General features: G+C 45.9%; 1 long non-coding RNA gene across 1 annotated transcript; it reads right to left on the bottom strand.

Moving 5' to 3' along the window:
- Positions 1-1517: 1517 nt before the first annotated feature.
- LOC123491352 lies at positions 1518-18250 on the bottom strand. The gene is made up of 5 exons (XR_006661292.1): positions 18233-18250; positions 9260-9296; positions 7152-7310; positions 4028-4127; positions 1518-3862 (listed from the first exon to the last, which is right to left on the bottom strand). It is a non-coding gene; the product is annotated as an uncharacterized LOC123491352 (long non-coding RNA).
- Positions 18251-19570: the final 1320 nt, after the last annotated feature.

Below are 19570 nucleotides of genomic sequence, written 5' to 3'. Positions count from 1 at the left end.
TTAAAGAAGGATTTTTAAGCCTTGAGCCAATTGAGACATGGATTGTGTGTGTGCGCCATTCAGAGGGTGAATGGGCAAGACAAAATATTTAAGTGCCTTTGAACAGGGTATGGTAGTAGCCGGTGCCGGGCGCACTGGTTTGAGTCAAGAACTGCAGTGCTGCAGGGTTTTTCGTGCTCAACAGTTTCCCGTGTGTATCAAGAATGGTCCACCACCCAAAGGACATCCAGCCAACTTGACACAACTGTGGGAAGCATTTGAGTCAACATGGGCCAGCATCCCTGTGGAACACTTTCGACACCTTGTAGAGTCCATGCCCTGACGAATTGACGCTGTTCTGAGGGCAAAAGGGGGCGCATCTCAATATTAGGAAGGTGTTCCTAATGTTTTGTACACTCAGTGTACTTTTCTTTAATAACCACCTATTATTCTGATGGCATAGGAGTCAGAGCTGGGTCAAATACATACAGTATTTTAAATAGTATTTGAGAGGTGCCTTACTATTCCATTCCTTCCATTGTACCGGGAAAGCTAAATTGAACGCATTTGACCTGCAGGTCTAAAGTGCACTGCACACCAGAATATCAAAATATATCCAGTACGGTGTCCATATTAGGACATCCTCAACTCCTGCGGAGACTGAAGCTGTCCTAATAAGGACACCGTAGCTTTGAAACATAGTAGACTGAAGAGCAACAGGGCTTGTTCTATTGAACCAGTCTTCTCAAGGATCTGAGAATCCATTTTGGATCTAAACAGAATTCCTTCACATCAAGGTCGCTGATGGAGATTGGCTAACAATGTGAGGCTATTTCCTGCAACCTTCATTACAATGTAATTAGCTCCGGCGCTATTCGATTTCCCTCACTGAGATCAATACCAGTCAGGGCCACAGCTAAACGAAGGAGCAGGCCGGGGCTTTATGTAGCTGAGTGGAAAGTATCAATCATGGGCCAGACTCCTTTCATACTGTGTCTGTGGCCACACACAGGAATTTTAGAAGTAGGCATATGAGGGTGGGTTGAGTGTTTGGATTAAATTGTGATTTTTGGGGTGGGGATTTTGTTCAAATTGAGAATGAAGGCAAATATGTGAGATATGACTACCAATATGCTTGTGTATGCTTAAGACACAATTATTAAGCATCTAAGCTTAAGAGGGAAAACTAATCAAACTGCTGTCATAGTACTCTTCTTGGTTTCTCTTCAGACAGAGAAAACTGAGGTCAAACGTCTGACACAATCACAACAAGAGCACTGTGATGTAATCAGTTTGCTATATACCTAATTCATTTGATTAGAGTTGAGTGCAGGTGTTAATACAGGCCTCTGTGTGTGGGCGTTCTAAGGTCAGTCTAACCATCAGTTCAGACAGTCCTTGACAACTCTGCTGATGTAATTACACCCAACTAAGAAAATAAGTGAAACATCCTCAATCAATAAAGCAAGAGACTAAGAGACTGCAAGGTGAGAAGAACTCTCCATTCATCCCACATGAGAGAATTCAGAAATATTCCATCTGATGCTATTATGTTTAATATGAGCCGGGTAAAGATGAATAGCTACATAAATCAATGTGTGAGATGGAAGCAGAGCATTCAAATAGCGGTTATCGACTGACAGTGCATTTCCACAGAACACATTGGGGGCGATGAAACAACGGAGCCCCATTCATTTTTAATGGAGGGAAGTGAAGTGTGCAGGGGGGCCCCCACCAAAGTTGGGGAAAGCTGAACTTTATGCAAATAATCTGTGGTATCGCGATGCTATTGACCAATCGAAGCTCACTATAGCTTCCAGACCCTACTTATTTGGATGCTGATATCTAGCACTACCTATCCTGCTTGCTAGCACCCACATGAGGGCGAAGCTGAAGCGTTACAGATTGCCAGATAGAAATGTAAACTTAATTTCCGATTGAGTCAACACACACAACGTTTACGGTGAATTAAGTTTCAGTTAACGCTAATTGCCTTTACATTTCAAATCTGTAACGCTGAACTTCTGCAATACGGATTGAATAGAGCCCTTAGTTTCTTTGGTAATTACAGAACACATGGCCGGCTGGTTAAGAATTCCAATACCGGACGTCAAGCAACTATATGATGATGGTAGGGAAAGTGGGTTGTATCTAAACTTTAGACAAGGAATGTGTGGCGAGAATGGATTCTGTACGAGTCACAAACACACACATGCACACACAACGCTTCACTGGGTTGCTTTGCCATTAGTCCTATCATGTTGTAAATCCTTCTTAAAACAAATAGCAGAGTGATGCATTCTGCATTTAACACTGAGAAACAGCAGAGAGATATCCACACTTACCTACATGACATCAGCTTAAAGCATTCATTCACTTACTGTAACAAGTGATACCCTTGTCCAGGAGAGACTGCCATGGTAAGGCTGGCAGTTTAGTTTTGGACATAAATAAAGAAGCAGGATATACTATAGAGTATTAATGAAAGCCAGAGGAAGTACTTCATTCAAAGGTACACAAACAGCTAACATTGTGGGACTATCCCTCAGAGCATACAGACCCCAAACATTGAGGAGAGTCTCTCGCCTACAGGATTTCATGTTGCCATTAAAAAATAAATATACGTGCAACATACAAATACACTTAACAGACATTTTGGCAAGAGTAGATCCCCTCAAAGCAAAGAAGCATGCTTGATACAACAATAGACTAACATGTCTCGTATTAAAATAGACTTAAAATAGATTTAAATTCTCAGGACGATATATAACATTCACCATTTCAAACTACATTCAAAGTTACTGAGAGAGGAAAGGTGCCATGTCGGTGCACTGAAACATAACAGTATTAAAACAGTAGACCGTGCATACACACCACAGTCAAATTACCACAGGAATAGCATTGATCTTCAGGTAAACAGGAGGACTAAAAACACAACAGCATTCAAATGCTATTCAAATTCAGGATGTATGTTCCACAGTCAATATGAGTTGTTGTTGTTGTTGTTGTTGTGATAGATAGGGGTTTGATACCCAATCCACGAAAGAAGCAGTAGTTCTGGAGCTGAAACGTTTCATCTCTGACATCGAACACATTGTGTGTTTTAAAGTTTCTCCCATAACATTTACAAAGAAACAAGATACCAAACTACTCAGACAAAGCAAAGCTTTTTTCAGAAAAAGAAGTTGGAAGTCCAGGTGGCATGTAGCCTATACATTTTTTCTTGGCAATAACAGCACCTTTTGTATTTTGGAGAGACATCGTTTAGGTTATTAATATAGGTATAATAAAACCATATAGCTAAATGCACTGAAAACATAACACCACTTAGACTTGGGAGGTAATAACATTACACTAAACACAATTATGTGATTTTTTTTCTATATTCAGTGTTTAAACTTGGTAAGAGATATGAAAACATGAGCCTATATCCAGATTTTTAAATATAAATTCACATTCACGTTCACGTTCACTTAAGGGAGTTGAGGGGTTGAAATACACAGAGGAAGAAGTCTTGAGTGCTTGAAGGTATGCATTTGCAGTATTTTACCACTATGTGGCAGCATGTAGGTATTCTGTGTTGTGTTCAGTGCAATGTCTCTCTCTCTCTCTCTCTTTGGGAGTCTCACCAGAGGTGTTTTCAGTCAGTGATCAATGTTAAACGCCTTGAAGGTTGCAGATAGAAATTAAATTAATAAAGTGGACACCGTTCTCTCTTCTACACGACAGACAATCAGATCTGTACTAGATGATACATTTCTATCTGCAACATTCCGTAACATTGCATCCTGCTGAACAGACCCCAGCAGGCTTCTGGCTCCCGACTACTGTTGTTTCCTCCCAGCTGTGTTTGGCTGTATGAATGCCAGAGTATGCAGGACTTCTGGGAAAGTTATCAAAGAGAAGTCATTCATTAATCTGACTATCGGTACTTGAATACGTGAAATGATTGTTCATTGAAATCACATTAGGCTACTTCAGTCATTGGCTAGTGATCTTATAAGGCCTCCAAAATGAACTATTATAGTAGCTACAGAACGCTTTTTACCTGAAGGGACATCTCAGGCCTGCCTGTTGGTTATCATCTGGTTATAGATGGACATCAAACACACCTTCCTCTACTGCCTCGATATCTTCCTCTACAATCACTGAGAGAGAGAGAGAGAGAGAGAGAGAGAGAGAGAGAGAGAGAGAGAGAGAGAGAGAGAGAGAGAGAGAGAGAGAGAGAGAGAGAAAAGAGAGAGACACATAGGGAGAGAGACACATAGGGAGAGAGACACATAGGGAGAGAGACACATAGGGAGTTCATTCAGATGTTCATTGGCAAACTTCAGACAGCCCTGTATATGTGCTTTCTTGAGCAGGGGGACCTTGCAGGCGCTGCAGGATTTCAGTCCTTCACGGCGTAGTGTGTTACCAATTGTTTTCTTGGTGACTATGGTCCCAGCTGCCTTGAGATCATTGACAAGATCCTCCCGTGTAGTTCTGGGCTGATTCCTCACCGTTCTCATGATCATTGCAACTCCACGAGGTGAGATCTTACACGGAGCCCCAGGCCGAGGGAGATTGACAGTTATTTTGTGTTCCTTCCATTTGCGAATAATCGCACCAACTGTTGTCACCCTCTCACCAAGCTGCTTGGCGATGGTCTTGTAGCCCATTCCAGCCTTGTGTAGGTCTACAATCTTGTCCCTGACATCCTTGGAGAGCTCTTTGGTCTTGGCCATGGTGGAGAGTTTGGAATCTGATTGGTTGATTGCTTCTGTGGACAGGTGTCTTTTATACAGGTAACAAACTGAGATTAGGAGCACTCTCTTTAAGAGTGTGCTCCTAATCTCAGTTTGTTACCTGTATAAAAGACACCTGGGAGCTCAGAAATCTTTCTGATTGAGAGGGGGGTCAAATACTTATTTCCCTCATTAAAATGCAAATCAATTTATAACATTTTTTGACATGCGTTTTGCTGGATTGTTTTGTTGTTATTCTGTCTCTCACTGTTCAAATAAACCTACCATTAAAATTATAGACTGATAATTTCTTTGTCAGTGGGCAAACATACAAAATCAGCAGGGGATCAAATACTTTTTTCCCTCACTGTATTAAAATTTGGCTAAAACTAATTGAATGTGTCATTGAACCAATTGCACTTTATGGCAGTGAGGTGTGGGGTCCACTTGCAAAACAAGATTTCACCCAATGGGACAAACACCCCATTGAAACCCTGCATGCATTCAGGGCAGAATTAGGACAAATCCACTAATAATAAAAACTCAAAAAATAGCAATTACATTTTGGAAAGATCTAAAATACAGTGACCCCCCTCTCATATCATTACCAAGCCCTGCAATTTCAACAGCTGAGTAAAGAAAAGAGTCCCCTCATCCATCTGGTCCTGGGGTTGAGTTCACAAACCTGTTTTACTAACACACTGAAGCCTCAGGATCAGAACATCCAATCAATCAGAATAAACCAAATTACAACACTACATTACCTATTGGGAAACACAAGCACAAAGCAAAATGCAATGCTATCTGGCCCTAAATCGACAGTACACCATGGCAAACTATTTGACCATGGTTACTGATGAAAACCTTAGAAAAACCTTGACAAAGTACAGGCTCAGTGAGCACAGCCTTGCCATTGAGAAGGATAGACACAGGAAAACCTGGCTCCCTGTAGAGGAAAGGCTGTGCAACCACCGAGCTGCATTTCCTGACAAAATGTTTTTAAAAAACTATTAGAGTGTAATTTTCCCTAATTTGAAACCCTTATTCAAGGTTTCATAGACCTCTCTGATGAGAATATGCTACCCGTCCTGTTGGGGAAGACTGATTGTCCCGTTGACAGTATTTATTATTATTATTATTTTAATTATGCTAATATTGTAAATGTATCACTTAATCTCAAAAGTAGGCTTTGGCAATATGTACATTGTCATGCCAATAAAGCAAATGTAATTTAATTGAGAGAGACACATAGTGAGAGATACATAGAGAAGAGGGAGAGAGAAAGAAAAAGAGAGAAAGAAAAGAAAAAAAAAAAAAAAAAAAAAAAAAAAAAAAAAAAAGACAGACAGACAGACAGACAGACAGACAGACAGACAGACAGACAGACAGACAGACAGACAGACAGACAGACAGACAGACAGACAGACAGACAGATAGACAGACAGACAGACAGACAGACAGACAGACAGACAGAGAGACATAATGAGAGAGAGAGAGAGACATAATGAGAGAGAGAGAGAATTAGAGAGAGAGAGATACATAGGGAGAGAGAGAGATACATAGGGAGAGAAAGAGAGAGAGAGAGATACATAGGGAGAGAGAGAGACATAATGAGAGCGAGAGAGATACATAGGGAGAGACAGAAAGAGAGAGAGAGATATAGGGACAGAGACATAGGGATAGAGAGCGAGAGAGAGACATAGGTGGAGAGAGAGAAAGAGAGACAGAGAAAGAGAGAGAGAGAGAGAGAGAGAGAGACAGATCGAGAGAGAGAGACATAGGGAGAGAGAGAGAGAGAGACAGAAAGAGAGAACAGGGAGAGAGCGAGAGAGAGACATAGGGAGAGACATAGGGAGAGAGAGGGAGAGAGAGAAGAGGGCAGAAGAGGTCAGTGACCATGGTTACTACTGTCTACTGTCTCTTCCATCCATGAACATCATTGTATACTCTACCCATTAGACAAGGGCATTGTTGAACGGCATACAACTCTAAAACATCATTCTATAACACAGCGCTATAAAGAGGGAACCATCCATTCCCAGCGGCTTAATTGTGCCTGGATGTATGATTCATCCGCTCGTCACGTTGCTGTGATTTTTGTCACATTTCCATTGCAAATCACAGGCTGGTAAGAATGCCCCAAATGTCTTTGTCTGCGTGTCAGAACTATTTGTGGAGAGACAGAACACACAGCAATGGAATCACAGACGCTTTGAATAGTGAGCATGACAGAATGAATGAAAGGGATCATCGAACAAAACTAACAACGACACAATCATTCATTTGAACTACATGCTAATGGTGGACCTGTTTTCAAATGAGATTTTGGACCTGATTTACTAGGCATTTGTGCCAGGTGCATTATGGGAGACCTGTTTTTGAGTGACACCAAATCTGAAGAATCGTGGTCAGATATGCCATAGTATTAGTGAAACCAGATCTCACCTGTGTTCTGTAGGCTGGGTGGGGTGTTGGCCGGAGGGGGGAAGCTATAGGAGCGGGCCTGAAGGGAGGGAGCATGCTCATGGCTGATGCTCTTGGTCCGTTTACGACACTCCACAGCAAGACGACCTCGACATGCCTTGTGACAATTAATTCCACACGCTGTCCGAGGGAGGGAGAGACGGAGGGAGTGAAGGGGAAAGAGAGGGAGGGAGAGAGGATGAAAGAGAGGGTGAGAAGAATTCCAAGGAGGGGGAGTAGGAGGGTAAGAGAGAGGGAGAGAGAGGAGGAGAAGATGATAGGGAACGAGGGAAGAATGGCGGATGAGATGGGGAGTAAGGGGTCGAGAGAGTTGGAGAGGAAGTGTGCAAGGTCGAGGAGGGTAGAGAGATAGGGGATGGGGAGGAGAGAGAGGGAAAGGTTGATAGAGGGAAGGAGGGGTGCAAATAGAACCACTGGGGTTAAGGGAAGAGTGAGTGGTGAGAGGTAGGTGCTCTTACACAACGTGCAGATACACACACACACACACTGACACACACACACACACACACACACCGCCATGCAGACAGACCCTGACAACAGTTCTGACAACAAAGGACACTCTAGGAGCAGATAGAAAGGGGGAGTGGGGACATCCAGGGTGGCAGTGAGAGAAATTCAGAGTAATGAAACACATACCTAGACACACACACTTATACTCACTCATTCACACACTCACTCGAAACACATTTCGCTCTCAGTAAAACATCAGCGAAAGTTAGTTTCAACACATTTTTCTCTCCCATTTACCATCCAGACTGATTGAGACTCCACACACTCACTCTCTCTCTCTGTCACACACACACACAGTCAGACATTAGTCACTTCTGATCAGCGCCAATTCATTTCAATTATCCGCCGCTATATTCTCTCCCACTCGGTGACTGCGGCTAACAATGGAAATGAATGGCTGGGACTTCTCATTGACTCCCACACATCTCATTAAGGCCCTCAGCAGAGTAGAGCAGCCTAGTACACTCACACTCAGATTCAGACTGAAATTGCATCCCAAATGGCACCCTATTGATATGTAGGCTACGTGTACCTTTTTTTTAAATGTATGTAATTCTGTCCTTGAGCTGTTCTTGTCTATTAACATTCTGTATTATGTCATGTTTCATGTTTTGTGTGGACCCCAGGAAGAGCAGCTGCTGCTTTTGCAACAGCTAATGGGTATCGTAATAAAATACCAAATACCTTATTCCCTACGAAGAGCACTACTTTCAACCAGGGCCCATAGCGCTCTGGCCAAAAGTAGTGCACTACATAGGGAATAAGGTGCCATTTGGGATGCTGCCTGAGACACAGACACAGTCTATTGAGTGTAGTACAGACAGAGTTCAGGTGTATGCTAATGTGGGTTGGAGCTAGTGGAAGTCTGCCGTGTGACTTTGAGCGGATGAGGGAGACAGTTAATAATTTGTCATGAAGATCTGTCTGTAGATATTTTCAGGGAAATGGAGGGAATTGTTAGGGCTAGGAGTGTTTTCTGTTCAGGTTCACATGGTCAGACTACATTGCATTATCCTCATACTGGATACCCAATGTCAACACATGGTCAGACTACATTGCATTATCCTCATACTGGATACCCAATGTCAACACATGGTCAGACTACATTGCATTATCCTCATACTGGATACCCAATGTCAACACATGGTCAGACTACATTGCATTATCCTCATACTGGATACCCAATGTCAACACATGGTCAGACTACATTGCATTATCCTCATACTGGATACCCAATGTCAACACTTTTTATTATGATCCTTCGTGCTCTGTTCAAGTGCTGACATAGTGAGCCCTGTAAGCGGATAATGTAATGTACTCTGATATATTTGCCATGGTTTCCATGCTGTTGACATTAAGCTCAAAGCCACCTTTGGTTCGAGTGACCATTGTTTGCAATCGATGATGACAAAGGGAATTGGTAATTCAATGACGCCACGTGTGGCAGAATTAATATTCAATGACGCCACGTGTGGCAGAATTCATAATTTATTTTACTTCATAGACATGTTGGGGCTATTTGAACTATTCAAGTTAGATAAATGTATTGATTCTCTTACCTTTACACTTGTATCCCTGTTTGTAGAAGCCCCATATCTAGAGGGTGGGGGGAGTAGAGAGAGAGAAGTACTTTGTCACTTATTTCTCATCAGGGTGGGGGTAGTGACAGATGAAGGCAGAGTAACAAGGATTAGAGAGAGAGAAGTTGCACTTTTTTTGACAGATACAGAGTAACAAGGATTAGAGAGAGAGAAGAAAGAGAGAGAGAGAGAAGAAAGAGGCGCAGAGAGTGAGAGAGAGAGAGAGAAAATGCAAAAATGTGGAGGAGGAGCAGGTGGCTGTGGGGAGAGAGAGCGAGGTAGAAAGAGAGGGAGAAACAAAGAGTGACAGCTGGAAAAATAGACTGTCTCTCACAGAGGAACAAGTGAGAGAGAGAGAGAGAGAGAGAGAGACAGACAGAGACAGAGACAGAGACACAGAGAGACAGAGAGAGAGAGAAGAGACAGAGACAGAGACAGAGACAGAGACAGAGACAGAGACAGAGACAGAGACAGAGACAGAGACAGAGAGAGAGAGAGAGAGAGAGAGAGAGAGAGAGAGAGAGAGAGAGAGAGAGAGAGAGAGAGAGAGAGAGAGAGAGAGAGAGAGAGAGAGAGAGAGAGAGAGAGAGAGAGAGAGAGAGAGAGAGAGAGAGTAACCAGGTTTCCATCCAACCTTTTTATGCCAGTAAAGTACATGTTGGATGAAAAATGTCACGACAGGTCTGTTGGCAACAGATAAATTGTCGGTAAACTTTCCAAATGTCGACAAAACAAAATACGCTACACAAGGCGAGATGTTTTTGTGTCAGTAAAATGTATTATGTTGGAAACACCTTTATGCACAAAAATATTGATATAATAATAATCACATCAAAGTAAACTTCGAGTCACGTGATGATATTGTGTGGTCCTCCCACTACGATTGAGGAAAGCATGCAGTTTATCAGGATACAGATTAAATAAGTTATGATGAACTTCACAGGATGGTGAAAGTGCAAGGTGATGAGCTTGATGATCCTTTCCAATAAATATCAAGGGTCTTATTTTGGTGACACGATCATCGATTGGCTGCCGTAAAGACAACTGCTTTTTTGTCCATAATAATCTCATCATGTAGGCTATACCCGCACTGTATCTGCCAGCTGTTGGCTAGAACGCACGTGCCATGACCAGAGTGGGCACATTCGCTATAAAACACTAAATGTTTTGTGACAAAACCGTCAGTAGAGTTGAAAATGTGATGGAAACCCATTTAACCTGTATATTATTTTATTCGATACATGGGAATTTAACCACAAAAGTTATTTTATGTGCACTACGTCATCACACTCAGCCTTTTATCCGCAACAAGTCAATTTGATGGAAACACTTCTCTGGTGTGAAGAAAAATAATTATGCAGAGTTTTTTGAATATTCTTTGATTTTTTGAATATTCGCATGAAAATCTGTCGCCAATTGGATGGAAACCTAGCTACTGATAGGAAGAGTGAGATAGAAAGAGAAAGCGAGGTAGAAAGAGAGAGAGGTGTGGAGGAGAGACAGGGATAAGGAGGAGGTGGTGGGAGAGTGAGATCAAGCAGATGATAGGAGCCCACCGCAGGGGAACAATGACATGAAAGACCGGTCCAGGAGATCACAGCCAAACCAGAGATCTGAGGACAGAGAAAATACCCTGACCCCACACACAAACACAACACACACACACACACACACACAGGACACATAAACACACACGGACGAACTCACACACAGCAGGGACAAACGGACACAAACGAGCCTCAATGCCGCCAAAACACTGACCAAACATGGCTTCAAAGAGTATACATTTTCTTTCCTAAACTAGACCAACAGTACATAAAAACCTCCCACCAGTCAGACACCAAGAACAAGGGCTACGTCACATATCCACAGACATGGATTTATAGAGAACTAAACACCAATCCTTACAGCTGGCCCCTTGTTTAGTCTATAGCCTTAGACCAGGGCTGCCCAACACTCTTCCTGGAGATCTACTAATTTAACACACCTGATTCTACTTATTAGCTGCTCAACAAGACCTTAACTAGCTGAATCAGATATGCTAAATTAGGGTTGGACTGAAAACCTACAGGACAGTAGATCTCCAGGAAGAGGGTTGGGCTGAAAACCTACAGGACAGTAGATCTCCAGGAAGAGGTTTGGAATTAAAACCTACAGGACAGTAGATCTCCAGGAAGAGGGTTGGACTGAAAACCTACAGGACAGTAGATCTCCAGGAAGAGGGTTGGACTGAAAACCTACAGGACAGTAGATCTCCAGGAAGAGGTTTGGACTGAAAACCTACAGGACAGTAGATCTCCAGGAAGAGGGTTGGACTGAAAACCTACAGGACAGTAGATCTCCAGGAAGAGGGTTGGACTGAAAACCTACAGGACAGTAGATCTCCAGGAAGAGGGTTGGACTGAAACCTACAGGACAGTAGATCTCCAGGAAGAGGTTTGGACTGAAAACCTACAGGACAGTAGATCTCCAGGAAGAGGTTTGGACTGAAAACCTACAGGACAGTAGATCTCCAGGAAGAGGGTTGGACTGAAAACCTACAGGACAGTAGATCTCCAGGAAGAGGTTTGGACTGAAAACCTACAGGACAGTAGATCTCCAGGAAGAGGTTTGGACTGAAAAACCTACAGGACAGTAGATCTCCAGGAAGAGGGTTGGACTGAAAACCTACAGGACAGTAGATCTCCAGGAAGAGGGTTGGACTGAAAACCTACAGGACAGTAGATCTCCAGGAAGAGGTTTGGGCAGCCCTGCCTTAGACCCTACAGACATTCAAGCACTCTCTCTCCCTCCCTGGCTACATACCAAATGTGGCACCCTGTTCCCTATTTAACGCGACTGGTCCTGGTCAAATATAGGGAATATGGTGCCAGTTGGATTGCATCGTCTATCTATCTCCCAGCGTTGAACTACACAGTGAGTACCGAGACCCATTTGGTAGGAAGCTGCATAAGTATGTTGATAAGACTACAGCAAGGGTTGTCAGAAGAGATACATTAAAACAATGTTGATTTATGGATATGTCCGGAGCCACTGAATTCCATAATGGTGGTGGGGGTGGCTTGTTTTTTTCAGTGCAGAAAAAAATGGGAAGCTGAAATATTATGTTTGACCCGAAGCCAGAAGCCGAAAGCCAACAGGAAAGCAGGCAGACAGGAAGTAGCTGATGGCCGTGTCGCTCTCGCACACAATGTTACAGAGCTCATCTTTTCTTCCTCCCTCGGTTTCATGTTTTATAAACATTTTCTCGAGAAGGGCATGGAAATTCCACTTAGCGCCCCTTATGTGAATCATCAGTGTGTGTGGAGGGTGGGGGTGGGGGTGGGGGTGGTGGTGGGGTAAGTGTGAGGGTGTGCAGGGTGTGTGAGGTGTGTGTTAGTTTTCTTTTAGAGAGAAAGAGTGTATGAGTCAGTCGCTGTGTGTGTGTGTGTGTTTGTGTTTGTGTTTGTCGATGTGCTGCACCTCATCTCTCTCTGTCTGTGCACCTGTTAGTGGTTTCAGGAGCGGTCACCCAGTCACCTCAGTATAAAGCCATCACTCTGGCTCTCATTACAGCCCCTGCTGACTCACTGGCCTTGTGTGAGGCAACAGAGAGTTCCTCTGAAGCACTCAGACACCACTCTCCCTTTCTCCTCACATGAGAAACCTCACTACCTCACTATCCCAGTACTATATCTCAAAATAACTGGCATGGCCTCTAGATCAGACCCAATATTAATACAGAATAATAATGTGGTTACCGTGCAAATGTTGTAATTTATGTATTTGTCTGGAACTTTAACAAAACATGTCAGCATACTCAGAGTGACAGGGCGTGGCCACGGTCATCAATGCCATTCTGTCCAAGGGCCCTTTCACCAATCAATTTAATCAATCCATGCATTTAAAAAATGCATTGAAGACAGTAGGAAATGGTACGGGAATAGGAACCTACACAAAAAGTCGTGAAGCAATTTCGGACCACCGTTTCGCGCGCTCCTCCTCCTTGTTGGGCAGGTTTCGCAGTCGTAAATCTCGGAGTTCTAGCTGCCACCGCTCGATGTTTTAGTGTTTGTTAGTTTTTGTCTGTGTAGTCACACTGTTTGTGTTAGGTCTCGTTTAGCACCTATTTAGTTTCCTTGTTGTTAGGTTTGTGATTGTTAGGTTGTCGTGGTTGCGCTACCTGTTACGGTGCGCTATTTTCCCATAGTTTCCTCCTTGTGTTTAGGAGAGATTTCTGCTGCCTTTGTGTGCTGGCGCCCATTACGCCTGTGTGCGTCTTTTTGCCTCCGGGCTGTTGTGGATTATTTTTGTGCTAAGTAAAGTCTTGTTGCCCCCACCTCTGCTGCCTGCGCCTGATTCCACACCACACCTATACACAGCGACAGAATCACACACCACTAGGAGATACAGAATCCAGCAGGCACGTCGACCCCATGGAGGAAGCGTCTCGCAGACCTGACACCGGATCAGCCGTCATCGGCAGGCACGCCTTGGAAGCGTCATGACACCCTTCGTCATGGGAACCGCGGGGGTTCCATCACCTGCTCGCACCATCACCACGGACAACCAGCCCGTCCATCGACCGGAACCCAGTAGGATTCGGCTCTCGCTCCGAGGGCGTGCAGCCGGCACCGCTGCCGGGTGTCAGGTTCCTCCTGGCAGTGGCTCTACATTTGCCACCATACACCCGGCGCCCTTGGGATAGCGTGTCCGCCCTCATCACCTGTCTCACCAGCAGGCGTTGGAGTGGGCCAACGCTGTGTGGAGGGGAATAACGCCGCCACCGTCCACGTATGGGAATTCTCCCGTCGCTTCCGTGCGGTCTTCACCATCCACCAGGCGGCGGAAACTCTATTCCCACCTCCGACAGAGATAACAGAGCGCTCAGCTGATCGCACTGGAGTTCGGACTCTGGCGGCTGATGCGGAGTGACAGAGGCCCCTCATAACCACTTCCCGATGCTGTAGCCAAGGGCGTCCGCAGGGAGTTAGCCTGAAGGACAGTACACCAACATTTGACCAGCTGGTGGACATGCCCATCGACTGGGCAGCCTGCTAGCGCGGGCGTCCCCAGGTAGAGGGCCCCCCCATTCCACCCTCCAGCGCCTCCCGAGCAGTGTCACAGTGGAGCTTGGAGGTGCTGGCGCTAGAAGGTAGGAGCCCGAGCCAGTCTCCTGCACCAAGTGTGGTTGCCCGGAGGGCACACATTGACTGGGTGCTGGGGGTCCCTGGTGAGGGAGAGAAGCAGTCGTGCAGTGAAAGTCCACCCAGGTGGTCACTACTTGCCCAGGCTTTCTGTTGTGCACATTACGCCCACCATTTGTTTCCCACAGGTTTTTCTCGATCTCCCCAGCATAAAGAAGCTAGTCGATTCAGGCGCAGCTATAGGAATTTTGTGGGCCGGAGATTCTGTATTAAAGTTAGGGATTCCCCTCCTTCCAGTCGACAAACCCTTTGCTGTACATGCCCTAGATAGTCGTCACGTTAGGATCTGGAGTTGATTTTAGGAGGTCACAGGCGCCTGGATGAGGACGTTGGGGTTCATGAAACATTCACTTGATCGCTCTCTGCGTATCCGGTGGTACTGGGGCTTCCTGGTTATGACCCATGATCCTACTATTTAAATGCTTGGGGAAGCTCTTAAAGGAGTGGTCTGCTCAGTGTGAGGGGTTATGTCTGGAGTGTTTCCGTAGGGCGACCTAGGTGGATAGTCAGACCCAGATGCCAGCACTGCAATTCCTCCTGAGTATGGGTTGGCGCTGCGTGTTCAGTAAGACCAGAGCGGCACAGTTGCTCCACCTCATAGACAAGGGGATTGTGCAGTAGACCTCAGACGCAGGCGCTCGCAGACCCATGTGTATCCTTTGTCACAGGAGAAAACAATGAACTTACATTGCCGAGTCTCTGAGACAAGGATGCATACAACCCTCCCACTTCTCCCGCGTCCTCGAGCTTCTTTTTTTTTGTGAAGAAAAAGGATGGAGGTTTGCGTCCGATGTATTGATTGCACGCCGGTCTCAATCAGGTGACGGTGTTGCAGCTATCCACCTTCCTCTGATTGGACTATGCCCGGAGTCCTTGCGAGGGCCCGGTTCTTCACAAAATTGGATCTCAGGAGCGCATATAACCCCAGTGCGCATTAGGGAGTGCGATTAGTGGAAGACAGCATTAGTACTACATCCGGCCATTACGAGTATCTCGTCATGCCATATCAGGTTAATGAATGCTCCATCAGTCTTCAATCATTTGTGGGCAGACTTTCCGGGACATGCAGGCGCAGGGAGTAGTGGTGTACATAGATGATATTCACGTAACCCAGTCTACGGGCCGAGCATGTAACCCTAGTGCGCAGGGTATTGAGAGACTGTTGAGATAATTGTATGTCAAAGCTGAGAAATGTCTGTTCTTCCAGGAGTCAGTTTCATTTTTGGGTTACCAGTTGTCTGCGTCGGGGGTGAGAATGGAGAGTGACAGTGTCCGCCCCGTGCGTGAATGGCAAACCCCAGCTACAGTTAAAGAAGGTGCAGCGGTTCTTGGGTTTCGCAGTATGCGGAGGTTTTATCCGGGTTTACAGTGGCAGCTCCCCTCGCGTCTGCTGAAGAAGTCCGGTGCGCTTGCAGTGGTCAGCTGAGCGGACAGGGCCTTTGGGAAACCTGTTTATCCTCGGGTGTTAGGCGCACCCGGATCCCGCCTGCACCCCTTCCAAGTTGGGGTGAGCGCGTCTGAGCGGTATCGGGGCAGTTCTTTCTCAACGATCCATTACACCACCTAAGCTCCCTGTTTTTTATTCTAAGAAGCTCAGTCCGGCGGAGCGGAGTCTCGGCGTGGGGACGGGGTGTGGCGTAGTACACTAAAGGTGTGGAGGCATTGTTGGCTTGAGGAGCTCAGCACCCTTTCTCATTCTACCACCTTTACCACGGTACATTCGGGCAGCTAGGAGGCTGAATCACCGCCAGGCTCGATGACTATGTTTCTCGCCGGTTTGTGTTCAAATCACTTACATCCTGAGTCCCAGAGCGGGAAGGCAGATGCTCTGTCCCGTCGTATGACACAGGAGGGAGGTGCGTGGAGTCCATTCCCATACTACCGGAGTCTTGTCTATGCACCGGTGGTGTGGGAAATCCTCCGGAGATCAGCGGGCGGTCTTCCCAGCCTAGTCCTCCCCAGTGTCCGGTGGAGTGGTTCGTCCTGATCATGGCTGATTTATTAGGCTCACCACGTCCCCTCCTCTGACATCCGGGTATTGGCCGACGGTGCACTGCCTTGAAATGCAGTACTGGTGTGAATTAGCCAGGATGTGAGGGTTTATGTCTCCTCCTGCTCAGTATGTGCCAGTGTAAGCCCCAACACTTGCCCAGAGTGAAATTACCCTGCCCGTTCCACCGACCTCGTCTCACCTCTCGGTGGATTTTTGTTTACCGATCTTCCTCCTCCCAAGCAATACCACCATCCTGGTCGGCGTGTAGATGAGTTTCTCGAAGGCCTGTCGTCTCCTTCCCCACTGCCCGGGTCTCTCGGCCCTACAGGCCTTGAGGCTCTGTTACTCCACGTCTTCGGCATTACGGGATGCCGAGATATATTCGATCGGTTGATTTACTCCCAGGTCCAGAGCATTTATGGAACGTTTGGGGGTCTCGGTGAGCCCTTACCTCGGGTTACCACTGATAATGGGCAGGTTTTAGGCAGGTCAGCCAGGATGTGGGTAGGTTTCTGAGGTCATATTGTCAGGGCCGGCCGGGAGGAGTGGGCGGATGTGCCCTGGGCCAGATGGCTGCAGAACTCTCTCCCAGCCACTCCTCCACCCAGCTAACCCCTTTTTCAGTGTGTATTAGGGTACCACGGTTCTGGCACCATGGCATGAGAGCCAGATCGGCCGCTGTGGATAGTGGGTGCGGCACTGGGAGGGGGCGATGGGCGTCATCGTCCATCTGCAGCGTGGCCATGCGTCGACAGAAACGGGCGCCGGCCCACACCGCAGTGAGGGCCCAGTGTCGCCCTGGGATTCGAGTCTGGCTCTCAGCCAGAAACCCTGCCCCTCCACCGCCTGCCCTGCGGGAAGCTGGAGTCGGTTTGTACAACCTTTTAAAGTCCTGAGGAGATTGAACGAGGTGTGTTACAGAGTTAGAACTACCTATTATTACAAAATATTAACCCTCGTGCTCTCCTCAGGCCGGTGGCTGCTAGTCCACTCCAGGACTTTGAGATTGAGAACTCCTCCGCCCCGTTGGACTGGGGCTCCAGCGCTCTATGATTCACCATCTGATGAGGCGCCGCATGGGGTCTCAATATGTGGAGTGGGAGAGTGCGGTCCGGAGGAGCGGTGCTGGGTGCCAGGAGGGACATTCTGATTTGTCCTGACCGAATTCCATCGTGTGGTCATCCTCGTGCCCTGCTCCCGCGTCCCCTGGTCGATCGGCGCGCGCGTGGTTTCTGTCACGGTTTCGGCCGAGGCGGCTCTCCCTCCTTGTTCGGGCAGGTTTCGCGGTGTCGTCTCCGGAGTTCTAGCTGCCGCTCGATGTTTGCGTGTTTGTTTGGTTTTGTCTGTTAGTCACACCTGTTTTGTGTTGAGTCTCGTTTAGCACCTATTTAGTTTCCTTGTTGTTAGGTTTTGTGTTGTGGCTGTGATTGTTCGTATGCGTGGTTGCGCCTGTTTCTGATGCACTATTTTCCCGTGATTTCCTCCTTGTGTTTAGGAGAGATTTACGCACTTTGTGTTCTTGCATTCGCCTGTGTGCGTCTTTTGCCTCCGGGCTGTTGTGGATTATTTTTGTGCTAAGTAAAGTCTTGTTGGACTTACCCTCTGCTCCTCGCCTGATTCCCCCCACACCTATACACAGCAACGTGACAGCAGGTCTCTTTTGCGATTCAAATAATCTATTTTAAAACATTGATGTAATTGGTCTGTGAGGTTCTGCATTGTACTTTAGAGGGAGGATGGATGGTCAAACTGACCAGTGGATAAGATACTCACAAAGCCAGCGCAGTGTTCTGGTGGGCTTAGCGTAGGTGTTCTCTGTGAAGGTGTGGATGAAGCCCATCTTACAGTTGAGCGAAGCGCTGGCCTTCCTTAAGAGTAGTCAATCATCTCACTCGGCTGATCTTCCCATGGAGGGGGGAAAAATTTTCTGCCTTTGGCCTAAAGAGCAGGAACCAACTTCGTTAAATAAATTGAAATACAGACATTTTCATCTAAAAAAAACATGGTACGAGCGACCCACTGGTTGCCGTCTAGGTTACAGAGAGGTGTATCCCATCCACCAAACTACCAGGTGTAAAACAGGAAAGGACTCAGTTATGCTAATTTGGAATAGAGCAGACCTAACCTACTCTATTAAATTTGTCAAAACGAACATTTTACATCTGGCTAGAAATTAATAAGGAAATTATCTCCCACAGAGAACAATGTCCTCATGTGTGCTCCTGTATCCCCCAATATATACTCCCCATACTTAGCACACAGAGGGAACAAACACCTACCTGAAGGTACGCATTCCCTCCCAAATATGCCCCCCTAGACACAACTATGACAAAACAACCATCAAAAATGATCACAACTCCTGCAGCTCTGTCGCACGCTGATCGCACATAGTCAATGGTAGCCCAGGAACTCTTATGGGCAGAGCCACCTACAGCTCATCCCTTAGCAGTATACTGTAACTACTTTATCTGACCTCAGCCCAAGAGTCTCTCAGAGCGTTCACAGCCTACTTGAACAGGCAATACTCAATCGTGACATCAAAAGCCAAAGAAACTGAATAATATTAAATGCTATAGATGGAGGGAAGGTAGTGTACAAACCTACCAAAAAACAATTAGGCAATAACAAATTCAATCCCTTTTAGACAGCTTCCTGGACAAACCATTACACTGTAATAGTGAAGGAGTAAACTTGACAGTATAGCTAAACAGTATATTTAACCTCTCAGCTTCCTATCAAATCAAAAAACTTATCAAAAACACTGAAAATTAACAACAATGACAAATGGTTTGATGAAGATTACAAGAAGCCTAAAAAAGAAATTAAAACCTATCCAAACACAACCCATATAAACCCAAAAACCTGAGCCTACTATGTAATCACTAAAACCAATACAAACTGCACTACGGAAAAAAGAACTCGTCAGAAGCCATCTCAATGTGTTCGAAGAATCCATAGAATCTAGCCACTTCTGGGAAAATCGAAAACACTAAACAAACACCACACCCAAGAGTTATCTATCCCAACCGGAGATGTCACCGGATAAACCACTTCCTCCAATCTTTTTGGCTATTATGATGTCACGAGAGGCTACACAGCTTTTCAAGCGGG

Source organism: Coregonus clupeaformis, chromosome 8, assembly GCF_020615455.1.
Source record: "Coregonus clupeaformis isolate EN_2021a chromosome 8, ASM2061545v1, whole genome shotgun sequence".
Lineage (NCBI taxonomy): Eukaryota > Metazoa > Chordata > Actinopteri > Salmoniformes > Salmonidae > Coregonus > Coregonus clupeaformis.
This window is presented reverse-complemented; position numbering and strand designations above follow the sequence as displayed.